This window comes from Crinia signifera, chromosome 1, assembly GCF_055691185.1.
Source record: "Crinia signifera chromosome 1, ASM5569118v1, whole genome shotgun sequence".
In the NCBI taxonomy this organism is placed as follows: domain Eukaryota; kingdom Metazoa; phylum Chordata; class Amphibia; order Anura; family Myobatrachidae; genus Crinia; species Crinia signifera.
In genome coordinates this window covers 193,075,345-193,086,844 of record NC_139217.1, presented here as the reverse complement: position 1 = coordinate 193,086,844, position 11,500 = coordinate 193,075,345, and the positions used below count along the sequence as shown (strand labels likewise).

General features: G+C 44.3%; 1 protein-coding gene across 3 annotated transcripts in view; it reads left to right on the top strand.

The window, feature by feature from the left end:
- LOC146066162 (melanopsin-B-like) overlaps nucleotides 1-11,500 on the top strand; it is a 180,920-nt gene that overhangs the window by 55,147 nt on the left and 114,273 nt on the right. The gene's annotated exons all lie outside the window — the stretch shown is intronic.

The following is an 11,500-nucleotide window of genomic DNA, read 5'->3' as shown; positions in this document are numbered from 1 at the left end:
CTGGCAGGTGCACATGTGCACTCATTAGTCACTGACACATGTTAAAAGGTCACAGGTGGAGCTAATTATTTCTCCTTTGATTGTGTGTGGAGACCTGGAAAACGTGGACCTGGACCTAGACCTGGACCGAGGTTGAGAACCACTGGTTTAACTTAATATATTTGCCCTGTAGCAGGTCGCCTTTGTAAATGTCTACAAGCCGTATGGTAGGTATTATTGTTTGTGATTAAGTGGGAAGAAATACATTTATAAGCAATCTGCAGTGCTACTTAACGTTAAGATAAAAAACAGCTTTTTTTCACAACACATAATAGAATTTAATAATGGTTGCATATGAACCTATAAACTGAAATCTGTACAGATAGCGGAGGATGATGATGTTCTGCAAGCAGGAACATAAATTAAATAATATATTCAGGAAACATTACTGATAATACCCTTTATACCATTGCACTCAGGAGACAGTAATCAATGATAGAGCTTTTATCAAATTCTAGTTCACAGAATGACCTTGTTTCTTTCATATTTGCTAGTTCACATGCATATAGAGATATGTGTGGGGGAAGAAATAACCAAACTAAACATGTTCATGAGCATTACCTTTTACTAAATGACAAAAATCTAGCAAAAGTGATATTGGGTGACTTCACTTGGCACCTGGATTTTAAAATGTCTTAGCTGCATGTGCCAAAGGGGGTCTAGGGTGCAGCACATAGCAGAGGCAGAACTCTGGGAGGCAATGGAGTCATCTGCCGCCGGGCTCCTGCTACCATGGGGGAACCTCTCCTCCCCATCAAGTTTGAATCAGTTAATTGAAAGCAGTTGATATTGCTAATGTGGCTGACTCCTCCTTCTAACATCATTTTTGCAAGTATCACACCCTGTATTAGATCCCATGGGAGTGCCACAGAAAATGTAGGTGTTCCCTGATGTCAGCAGCGGCTTCCTTCTTCCCACGGCCATTGCAGCGCCGAAGATAGGCCCCCATACACCAGACTTTGGTCTCACACGCGAGCATGTCCCTGTCAGCACGGCGGGGAGCAGATTTCCTGCCTGTCTCCACTTCAGGGAGACGGGCAGGGCGAGTGGGGGGTGCAGGCAGCTACGGGGGAGGATGGGGGGAGCAAACGGAGGGCGGCGGCAGGCTCTGTCAGAAGGGGACGTGCGAGAGTCTCATGTGTGTGTGTGCCACTTCTGGCAGCTGGCGGCGGGTAGCGGCAGCTGTCGAATGGTGATAGAATCTCACATTGGAGCTGCTCCATCGGTATCTCATTATTCCTACTATACTGATTGGATAGATGTTGATTACACAGCTTTGTATGATAAAACACTATTTTTTTCGTATTGGATTCATTTTGTTTGTTCAAACTATGAAATGTTATGTTTGTATTGATTGACATTTTCTGTTTTATCACGGTTACTAATACACGTATAAGGATGACCATACCTATTATTCTGATAAATGAAACCATTATTTTATCTAATACAAATACAGTTTTGATACCATAGAAAAGCCTGCACTGGTTGAATCCTAATATAGTGGAGGGCCGTTCACTCCAGGAGGGGAGGGAAGGGGGCGGTCATGGGGCAGAAGCAGGGGGACACCAATCATTTTATGGGCATTCTCATAAAAACCCTGGATGTACCTTTGCAAACACAGGCCTATCAAAGCCTGCTTGGGGCGGGTGGCTGACTTTACATGATGTCAACACCCGCCCCCGGGCGCTGGAAAAAAGTCAGTCCAGACTGACTTTTCTTAGCGATGGCAGGAGAAATTATTTGATGGTGAGCGTCCATGGAATGATTTTGCCTCATTGCGTCCGCATGTGAGTGGATGTGTTAGCATACACATCCCCTTACATGCTAGTGAGGGGATTCGGACCGCGAGGGGGATCGGCAGGGCCGCATTTACCTGTTCACTAGGCTGCCAATCTACTCAGCCTAGCGAACAGTCTGAATCAGGCCCTTTCTTTGAAATCATTTAGTTTTACAGTTGCTATTGTTTCCTTTTAATGTATGTTCTCATTTAATGTCATTTATTTAACTCATTACTCTAAGCCTACACTATAAAGGAAAATAAAAGATAGAGATTTAAAAACTGACTGTGACATCTGTGAAAACCTTCCTTCTATAGGACAAGGATTTTATGAAGCCTCTTTCCATGATTGCAGCCATGTGAGCGCATTGGCATAAGGGGTATTATCACATTTGCATTTTTGAGTGAAGGGCATCATCATCCACTTTTAGAGAAATTGCAATTTTACATCTAAGTTATATTGTGAATTTGTAGAGATACATAGTATTTATAAGCTTCATCCATTATTGGATTCTGTTTTTGGCCTTGTAATAATTGGCAGTTATAAGTGCAGTCTATTAAGTTTTTCAATTAGGCCACTGACAATCTCATTTATTGCAGACAAAGTTCTAGTAGTGGAAATATACATTTCATTTTTAATTTTTGTTTTTGTTTTTTACCCTCTGCATAGCTTACTTGCTGATGTTAATTCTGTTTTTTCTGATATTGCTGATTACAGAAATCCACTGAAACAAAATAAAGAAGTAAATTAGAAAATGTTCCGCGAGGGTACAAAAAGTTTAGCTTGTATATTTTTGAATGTTAATTGCAGCTATAGGCCAATCTTATTTTAGGCTAAACAGACTTTTTCAAAATAGTATAAACTGCCTCATATCAAGACGGGATGCAGTCAATATCCCAACGGTCAAAATCCCGAATGGGTCTTAATACCGACAAAGACAAAATCCTGACAAGGACAAAATCCCGACATTTAACCCCTTCCCGACATTTGACGTACATTTACGTCATGGTCGGGAAGTACTTCCCGACACATGGCGTAAATGTACATCATGGCTTTAAACTGTCAACGCGTCTATAGACGCGGTGACAGTTTAAACATGTCTGCTGTCCCTGACAGCAGACATGTCCCTGCATGCCCAGGGGGGGCTGCGATGCCGCCCCCCCGTCGGCGATCGCTGTGATTGGCTGTTCAGTGTGAACAGCCAATTACAGCGTTTTCTGTGTCACCGGCGAATAACGTTCGCCGGTGACACAGGGATCGGAGGTGATTGGTGCTGTAAAGTACACTGGTGTCACCCCACCTCACCCCGCCCGCCCCCAAAGGCCGTGATTGGTTCGTCGGACCGACGAACCAATCACAGCCATGGAGGGGGATTTAAACTAATGGTGACTGCACTGCAGACGCCATTCCGGTCTGGAATTGAGTGCAGTGCGGTCACCGTGCCTATCTGCTGTAGTATACTGACCTGATCCTTGCAAATACTTACCTGATCACTTGTAGCGTGCTGGATGCTTCCTGGATCCTGTTACTACTTGTGACTTCCTGTGTTGTGCTGCTGCAGTGTGATAGCGTTATAGATAGAGAGAGATAGAGAGAGATAGAGAGAGATAGAGAGAGATAGTGACAGAGAGTGCTATATTTTGTGCTGCTGCAGTGTGATAGAGTTATAGATAGAGAGATAGAGAGAGATAGAGAGATAGTGACAGATTGTGCTATATATTTTTTATATAACTGACTGCTGCCCCCCCTTTTGTGCTGATCAGTATAAATTAACTGATCAGCAACTTTTTGGGGGCGCAGGTTTTTTTTTTTTAATATATATACCTGTCAGTGCTGCTGCTGCTGCAGTGTCATAGAGTGATAGATAGTGAGAGATAGAGAGATAGAGAGAGATAGTGACAGAGAGTGATAGAGAGTGCTATATTTTGTGTCTGCTGCCCCCCTTTTGTGCACCCCCAGCAACTTTTTGGGGGTGCAGGGGTTATTTTTTATATATATAACTGTCAGTGCTGCTGCTGCAGTGTCATAGAGTGATAGATAGTGAGAGATAGAGAGATAGAGAGAGATAGAGAGAGAGATAGTGACAGAGAGTGATAGAGAGTGCTATATTTTGTGTCTGAGGTGATCAGCAACTTTTTGGGGGTGCAGAGGTTTTTTTTTTTTATATATACCTGTCAGTTGCTGCCAGTTGCACTGTCAGTTGCACCAAAGGTTGTGCACCTGCTGCCCCTCACTGGTAATCAGTGTCGCATCAGTGATCACCTTTTTTTTTTTTGAGGGTGCTGTGGGGTCTTTTTTTAATTTTTTTTTTACACACACTGTGATTTTGTGGGTGTCCTGTGGCCACTGTGCGCTGATCAGTGACGTACATCACTGATCAGCTTTTTCGGCACAGGGTTGATCTATTTTTTTTTTTTTTGGGATCAAATTCCTGTATAAAGTATTTTTTTTTTCTGCACTATATACACACTACACACTACATACCCCCCTGGTTGAAATAAAGTTTGTACCCCCCCTACACTATACACGTGTTGAAACATTTCACTACCAGTAACACAAAAATAAAAATGGCATCCCAAATGTCATCCCAAATGTCATCCCAGTCATCCAGAAGAATGTATTCAGCGGAGGAGGCATATGCCATGCTTGCCTCTGACTCTGACACAGCCAGTGAGGCAAGCGGGGAATTTGAAGGATTCATCTTAAGCTCCTCTTCCTCCTCTAGTGATGAGGGACCCCCTCAAAGACGCCCCCGTAGAGCAGCTGAGACCCCCCCCAATAATTGATCTCGTATGGACCCCACCACCAGACAATTTTGAGCCCCAGGTTCCTGAGTTTTTGGCCATGCCAGGAATCCAATTTGATTCCACAGGTCTCAGAGAAATTGACTTTTTCAAATTATTTTTCTCTGATGATTTTATAAATTTAACCCCTTCATGACAGAGCCAGTTTGTGCCTTCATGACAGAGCCCTTTTTTTCAAATCTGACATGTCTCACTTAAGTGGGGATAACTTTTTTTTGCTTTTACTTATCCCAGTGATTTTGAGATTGTTTTCTCGTGACACATTGTACTTCAAGTTAGTGGTAAATTTTGGTCGATACAGTCTGTGTTTTTTTTGAAAAATACCAAAATATCGTAAAAAAATGGAAAATTTAGCAATTTGCAAAATGTTAAATTTTCTGCTTGTGAGACAAATAATCATACCACTCAAAATAGTTAATAACTAACATAGACCATATGTCTACTTTATGTTTCCATCATTATTTCAACTTCCTTTTCATTTTTTTGGACACTAGGAGGCTTACAATATGAATAGCAAATTCTCAAATTTTCATGAAAATTTCAAACACTGATTTTTTTAGGGACCAGTTCAGTTCTGATGTGACTTTGAGGGACTTGTATGTGAGACACCCCCATAAATGATGCCATTTCAAAAACTGCACCCCTCACAGTATTCAAAACAGCATTTTGGAAGTTTGTTAACCCTTTAGGTGTTTCACAGGAATTAAAACAAAGTGTAGGTGAAATTTCAAAATTTCTTTTTTTTTGCAGAGTTTCAATTTTAATACATTTTTCTAACGAATACAGTAGATTTTACTAGAGAAATGTGACTAAAAATTGATTCCCCCAATTCTTTTGTTTTCAAAAATATCCTATATGTGGCCCTAGTGTGCACGTTGACCAAACCACAGGCTTCATAATAGAAGGAGCACCTACTTGATTTTGGAGCCTCCTTTTTATGAGATTTTTTTTTAGGCACCATGTAGGTTTCTAGGCACCATAAGTGCTAAAAGTTAGGAACCTCCCCCACAAGTCACCCCATTTTGCAATCTACACCCCTCAGGGAATTCATCTAGGGGTATAGTGTACATTTTAAACCCCCAGGGGTTTCACCAATTGTGGTACAACTGGGCAGTGAAAATGAAAAAAATTAATTTTTCATTTTCACAGCTCAGTTGTATCAAAATTGGTGAAACCTCGGGGGGTTTGAAATGTACTCTATACCCCTAGATGAATTCCCTGAGGGGTGTAGTTTGCAAAATGGGGTCACTTGTGGGGGGGTTCCACTGTATGGGTGTTTCGGGGGTCATTCAACCAGAATCTGTGCTGCAAAATCCAAAAATCACTCCTTCCCTTCTGAGTCCTGCCATGCACCCAACTGGTATTTTTTGGTCACATGTGAGGCATTGCCGTACCCGGGAGAAATTGGGGCACAGATTTTGGGGTGCTTTGTCTCCTTCATTCCTTGTGAAAATGAAAAATTTTGAGCCAGATCTGCATTTTTGTGTAAAAAAATTTAATTTTTTACACAAAAATGCAGTTCTGGCTCAAAATTTTTAATTTTCACAAGGAATGAAGGAGACAAAGCACCCCAAAATCTGTGCCCCAATTTCTCCCGAGTACGGCAATGCCTCACATGTGACCAAAAATTACCAGTTGGGTGCATGGCAGGACTCAGAAGGGAAGGAGTGATTTTTGGTGGTGGAATGAATGGTGGGTGCTATGTCGCATTAGCAAGACCCCCGAAGCACCAATACAGTGGAACCCCCCCACAAGTGACCCCATTTTGGTCACCAGCTTTGGGAGGGGGGCTGGCGCTGCGGCTGGCGGGGGGGTGGGAGGGGTGCTGGCGCTGCGGCAGCCGGGTGGGTGGGAGGGAGGGGGGCTGCCGGGTGGGAGGGGGGGGGGGGCTGGCGATCGTTGGTGATCGGTGCGGTATACACACACACACACACACACACACACATATATATATATATATATATATATATATATATATATGTGTGTATATATATATATATATATATATATATATATATACAGATAGCGCAGGCCTTATGCTTGCTGGCGAATCGCCAGCAACACGGCGCGCCATCTGACTGAGACGCGCGTGCGTCCCCCACGCACGCGCGTCTCAGTATCCGGGCGGCCGGGCGGCGAGGCGGACACAATACTGTCCGCCTCCCGCTCGAGGGGGGCTGGGGGGACCCGAGGAGGCTGTGGGGGGGTGCGGGCGCCCGGTGTGGGCACCGGGCGCCCGGTGTGGGCACCGTCGACACACAGATGGCGCGGGAGCAGGGAATGGCGATGGCGACGCCATCGCCATCCCCTGCAAAGATGAGCCCGGCCCCATCTGTATATATACATATATATATACACACACACATATATATATATATATATATATATAATGTGTGTGTATGTGTATATATATATATATATATATATATATATATATATATATATATATACACATTTGCAATATTTATCTTTTCATTTATTTTAACTTTTCTAGCAGCATGATCATGCTGCTGCTGCTGCTGCTGCTGCGGGAGGGAGGGAGGGAGGGAGGGAGGGGGGAGGAGGGCAGCGCTGCGTGCGCACCGGGGGAGCCGGGGGACCTGACGGAGCTGCCGGGTGAGTGCCCGGCGGGTGGGAGGGGGGGCTGCACATCGGTGGTGATCGGTGCTGCACCGATCACCACCGTTTTCTGTGTTACCGAGCGGCTTAGCCGCCGGTAACACAGGAAACGCTGTGATTGACTGTTCAGATTTGAACAGCCAATCACAGCGATCGCCGACCGGGGGGGGCACCCCTGCCCCCCCTGGGCGACGAGGGGGGATGTCTGCTGTCAGGGACAGCAGACATCACCTAACTGTCACTGCGTCTCTAGACGCAGTGACAGTTAGAAGTCATGACGTATATATACGTCAACGGTCGGGAAGTACTTCCCGACCATGACGTATATATACGTCAAATGTCGTGAAGGGGTTAATGGTGGACCAAACTAATTTATATGCCCAGCAGTTTATTGCTCAAAACCCCACGTCATCATTTGCTAGGTGGACCCCTGTAGATGCAGTAGAGATGATGACGTTTTGGGGTCTGGTGTTTCATATGGGCATAGTAAAAAAGCCAGAAATTAGGCAATATTGGAGTACAGATGTTCTGTACAGCACCCCATTTTACCGTATGGCCATGACTCGGGCTCGTTTTGAGATGATCCTTAAATTTTTGCATTACAACGATAATGCACAGTGCCCACCCAGAGATGATCCCACCTTTGACCGGCTATTCAAAGTCAGGCCGGTCATTGATCATTTCAGTGCCAAATTTGCAGAGATGTACATCCCTGAAAAATTTATTTGTATTGGCGAGTCCCTTATACATTTTAAAGGAAGGGTTAAATTCCGCCAGTACCTTCCCAGTAAGAGGGCAAGGTATGGCATAAAAATGTATAAGCTGTGTGAAAGCACCTCAGGGTACACCCACATGTTTAGGGTATATGAAGGGAAGGATTCAAGAATTGAACCGCCAGAATGCCCCCCCCTCCCTCGTAGGTGTTAGTGGAAAAATTGTCTGGGATTTAGTGCACCCCTTCCTGGATAAAGGTTATCACCTCTATGTGGATAACTTTTACACTAGCATCCCCCTGTTTAAGGCCCTTGGTTCAAGAGGTACAGCAGCTTGCGGTACTGTGCGCAAGAACCAAAGAGGCCTCCCAAAAACGCACATTGCCCAAGTAATGAGAAGGGGTGAAAGCAGGGGAATATGCACCGAAAATATGTTGTTGGTCAAATATAAGGACAAGAGGGATGTCCTTATACTGACAACAATTCACGGAGACAGTACCACCTCCGTCCCTGTACGAGGTACCAGTACCCACACCTCAAAACCTAATTGTATCCTGGATTACAATAGGTACATGGGCGGAGTGGATCTTTCAGATAAGGTACTGAAGCCGTACAGTGCCCTGCGGAAAACAAAAATCTGGTACAAGAAGCTGGCCGTGTATATCATCCAGATGGCACTGTATAACGCTTACGTGCTATTCCGTTCTACCGGCCAGAGGGGGACATTTATGCACTTTCAAGAGGAAGTCATAAAGGGCCTAATATTTGGGAACCAGCAGGCAGAGGGCCCCAGTACTTCTAATACTGGCCCCCGTATTGTACCAGGGCAGCATTTTCCTGATGAAATCCCCTCCACTGGAAAAAAGGGCAGGACACAAAAAAGGTGCAAAGTTTGCTATAAAAAGGGAATAAGAAAGCAAACTATTTTCCAGTGTGACACTTGCCCCGACAAACCCGGCCTATGTATAAAGGAGTGTTTTAAAATATACCACACATCTATGGATTATTAGGTTCATCATTTCACCGTGCTTCGGGGGTCTTGCTAATGCCACATAGCACCCACCATTCATTCCACCAGAATCTGAGCCGCAAAATCCAAAAATCACTCCTTCCCTTCTGAGTCCTGCCATGCACCCAACTGGTATTTTTTGGTCACATGTGAGGCATTGCCGTACTCGGGAGAAATTGTGGCACAGATTTTGGGGTGCTTTTTCTCCTTCATACCTTCTGAAAATGAAAAATTTTGAGCCAGAACTGCATTTTTGTGTAAAAAAATGTAATTTTTTATTTTCACTGCCCAGTTGTATCAAAATTGGTGAAACCCCTGGGGGTTTGAAATGTACACTATACCCCTAGATGAATTCCCTGAGGGGTGTAGTTTGCAAAATGGGGTCAGTTGTGGGGGGGTTCCACTGTATTGGTGCTTTGGGGGTCTTGCTAATGCGACATAGCACCCACCAACATTCCACCAGAATTTGTGCTGCAAAATCCAAATATCACTCCTTCCCTTCTGAGTCCTGCCACTTTTTGGTCACACATGAGGCATTGCCGTACTCGGGAGAAATTGGGGCACAGATCTTGGGGTGCTTTTTCTCCTTCATACCTTCTGAAAATGAAAAATTTTGAGCCAGAACTGCATTTTTGTGTAAAAAAATGTAATTTTTCATTTTCACTGCCCAGTTGTATCAAAATTGGTGAAACCCCTGGGGGTTTGAAATGTACACTATACCCCTAGATGAATTCCCTGAGGGGTGTAGTTTGCAAAATGGGGTCACTTGTGGGGGGGTTCCACTGTATTGGTGCTTTGGGGGTCTTGCTAATGCGACATAGCACCCACCAACATTCCACCAGAATCTGTGCTGCAAAATCCAAATATCACTCCTTCCCTTCTGAGTCCTGCCACTTTTTGGTCACACATGAGGCATTGCCGTACTCGGTAGAAATTGGGGCACATATTTTGGGGTGCTTTTTCTCCTTCATACCTTCTGAAAATGAAAAATTTTGAGCCAGAACTGCATTTTTGTGTAAAAAAATGTAATTTTTCATTTTCACTGCCCAGTTGTATAAAAATTGGTGAAACCCCTGGGGGTTTGAAATGTACACTATACCCCTAGATGAATTCCCTGAGGGGTGTAGTTTGCAAAATGGGGTCACTTGTGGGGGGGTTCCACTGTATTGGTGCTTTGGGGGTCTTGCTAATGCGACATAGCACCCACCAACATTCCACCAGAATCTGTGCTGCAAAATCCAAAAATCACTCCTTCCCTTCTGAGTCCTGCCATGCACCCAAATGGTATTTTTTGGTCACATGTGAGGCATTGCCGTACTCGGGAGAAATTGGGGCACAGATTTTGGGGTGCTTTGTCTCCTTCATTCCTTGTGAAAATGAAAAATTTTGAGCCAGAACTGCATTTTTGTGTAAAAAATGTAATTTTTCATTTGCACAGCCCAGTTGTATCAAAATTGGTGAAACCCCTGGGGGTTTGAAATGTACACTATACCCCTAGATGAATTCCCTGAGGGGTGTAGTTTGCAAAATGGGGTCACTTGTGGGGGGGTTCCACTGTATTGGTGCTTTGGGGGTCTTGCTAATGCGACATAGCACCCACCAACATTCCACCAGAATCTGTGCTGCAAAATCCAAATATCACTCCTTCCCTTCTGAGTCCTGCCACTTTTTGGTCACACATGAGGCATTGCCGTACTCGGTAGAAATTGGGGCACATATTTTGGGGTGCTTTTTCTCCTTCATACCTTCTGAAAATGAAAAATTTTGAGCCAGAACTGCATTTTTGTGTAAAAAAATGTAATTTTTCATTTTCACTGCCCAGTTGTATAAAAATTGGTGAAACCCCTGGGGGTTTGAAATGTACACTATACCCCTAGATGAATTCCCTGAGGGGTGTAGTTTGCAAAATGGGGTCACTTGTGGGGGGGTTCCACTGTATTGGTGCTTTGGGGGTCTTGCTAATGCGACATAGCACCCACCAACATTCCACCAGAATCTGTGCTGCAAAATCCAAAAATCACTCCTTCCCTTCTGAGTCCTGCCATGCACCCAAATGGTATTTTTTGGTCACATGTGAGGCATTGCCGTACTCGGGAGAAATTGGGGCACAGATTTTGGGGTGCTTTGTCTCCTTCATTCCTTGTGAAAATGAAAAATTTTGAGCCAGAACTGCATTTTTGTGTAAAAAATGTAATTTTTCATTTGCACAGCCCAGTTGTATCAAAATTGGTGAAACCCCTTGGGGTTTGAAATGTACACTATACCCGAAGATGAATTCCCTGAGGGGTATAGTTTGCAAAATGGGGTCACTTGTGGGGGGGTTCCACTGTATTGGTGCTTGGGGGGTCTTGCTAATGCGGCATAGCACCCACCAACATTCCACCAGAATCTGAGCTGCAAAATCCAAAAATCACTCCTTCCCTTCTGAGTCCTGCCATGCACCCAAATGGTATTTTTTGGTCACATGTGAGGCATTGCCGTACTCGGGAGAAATTGGGGCACAGATTTTGGGGTGCTTTTTCTCCTTCATACCTTCTG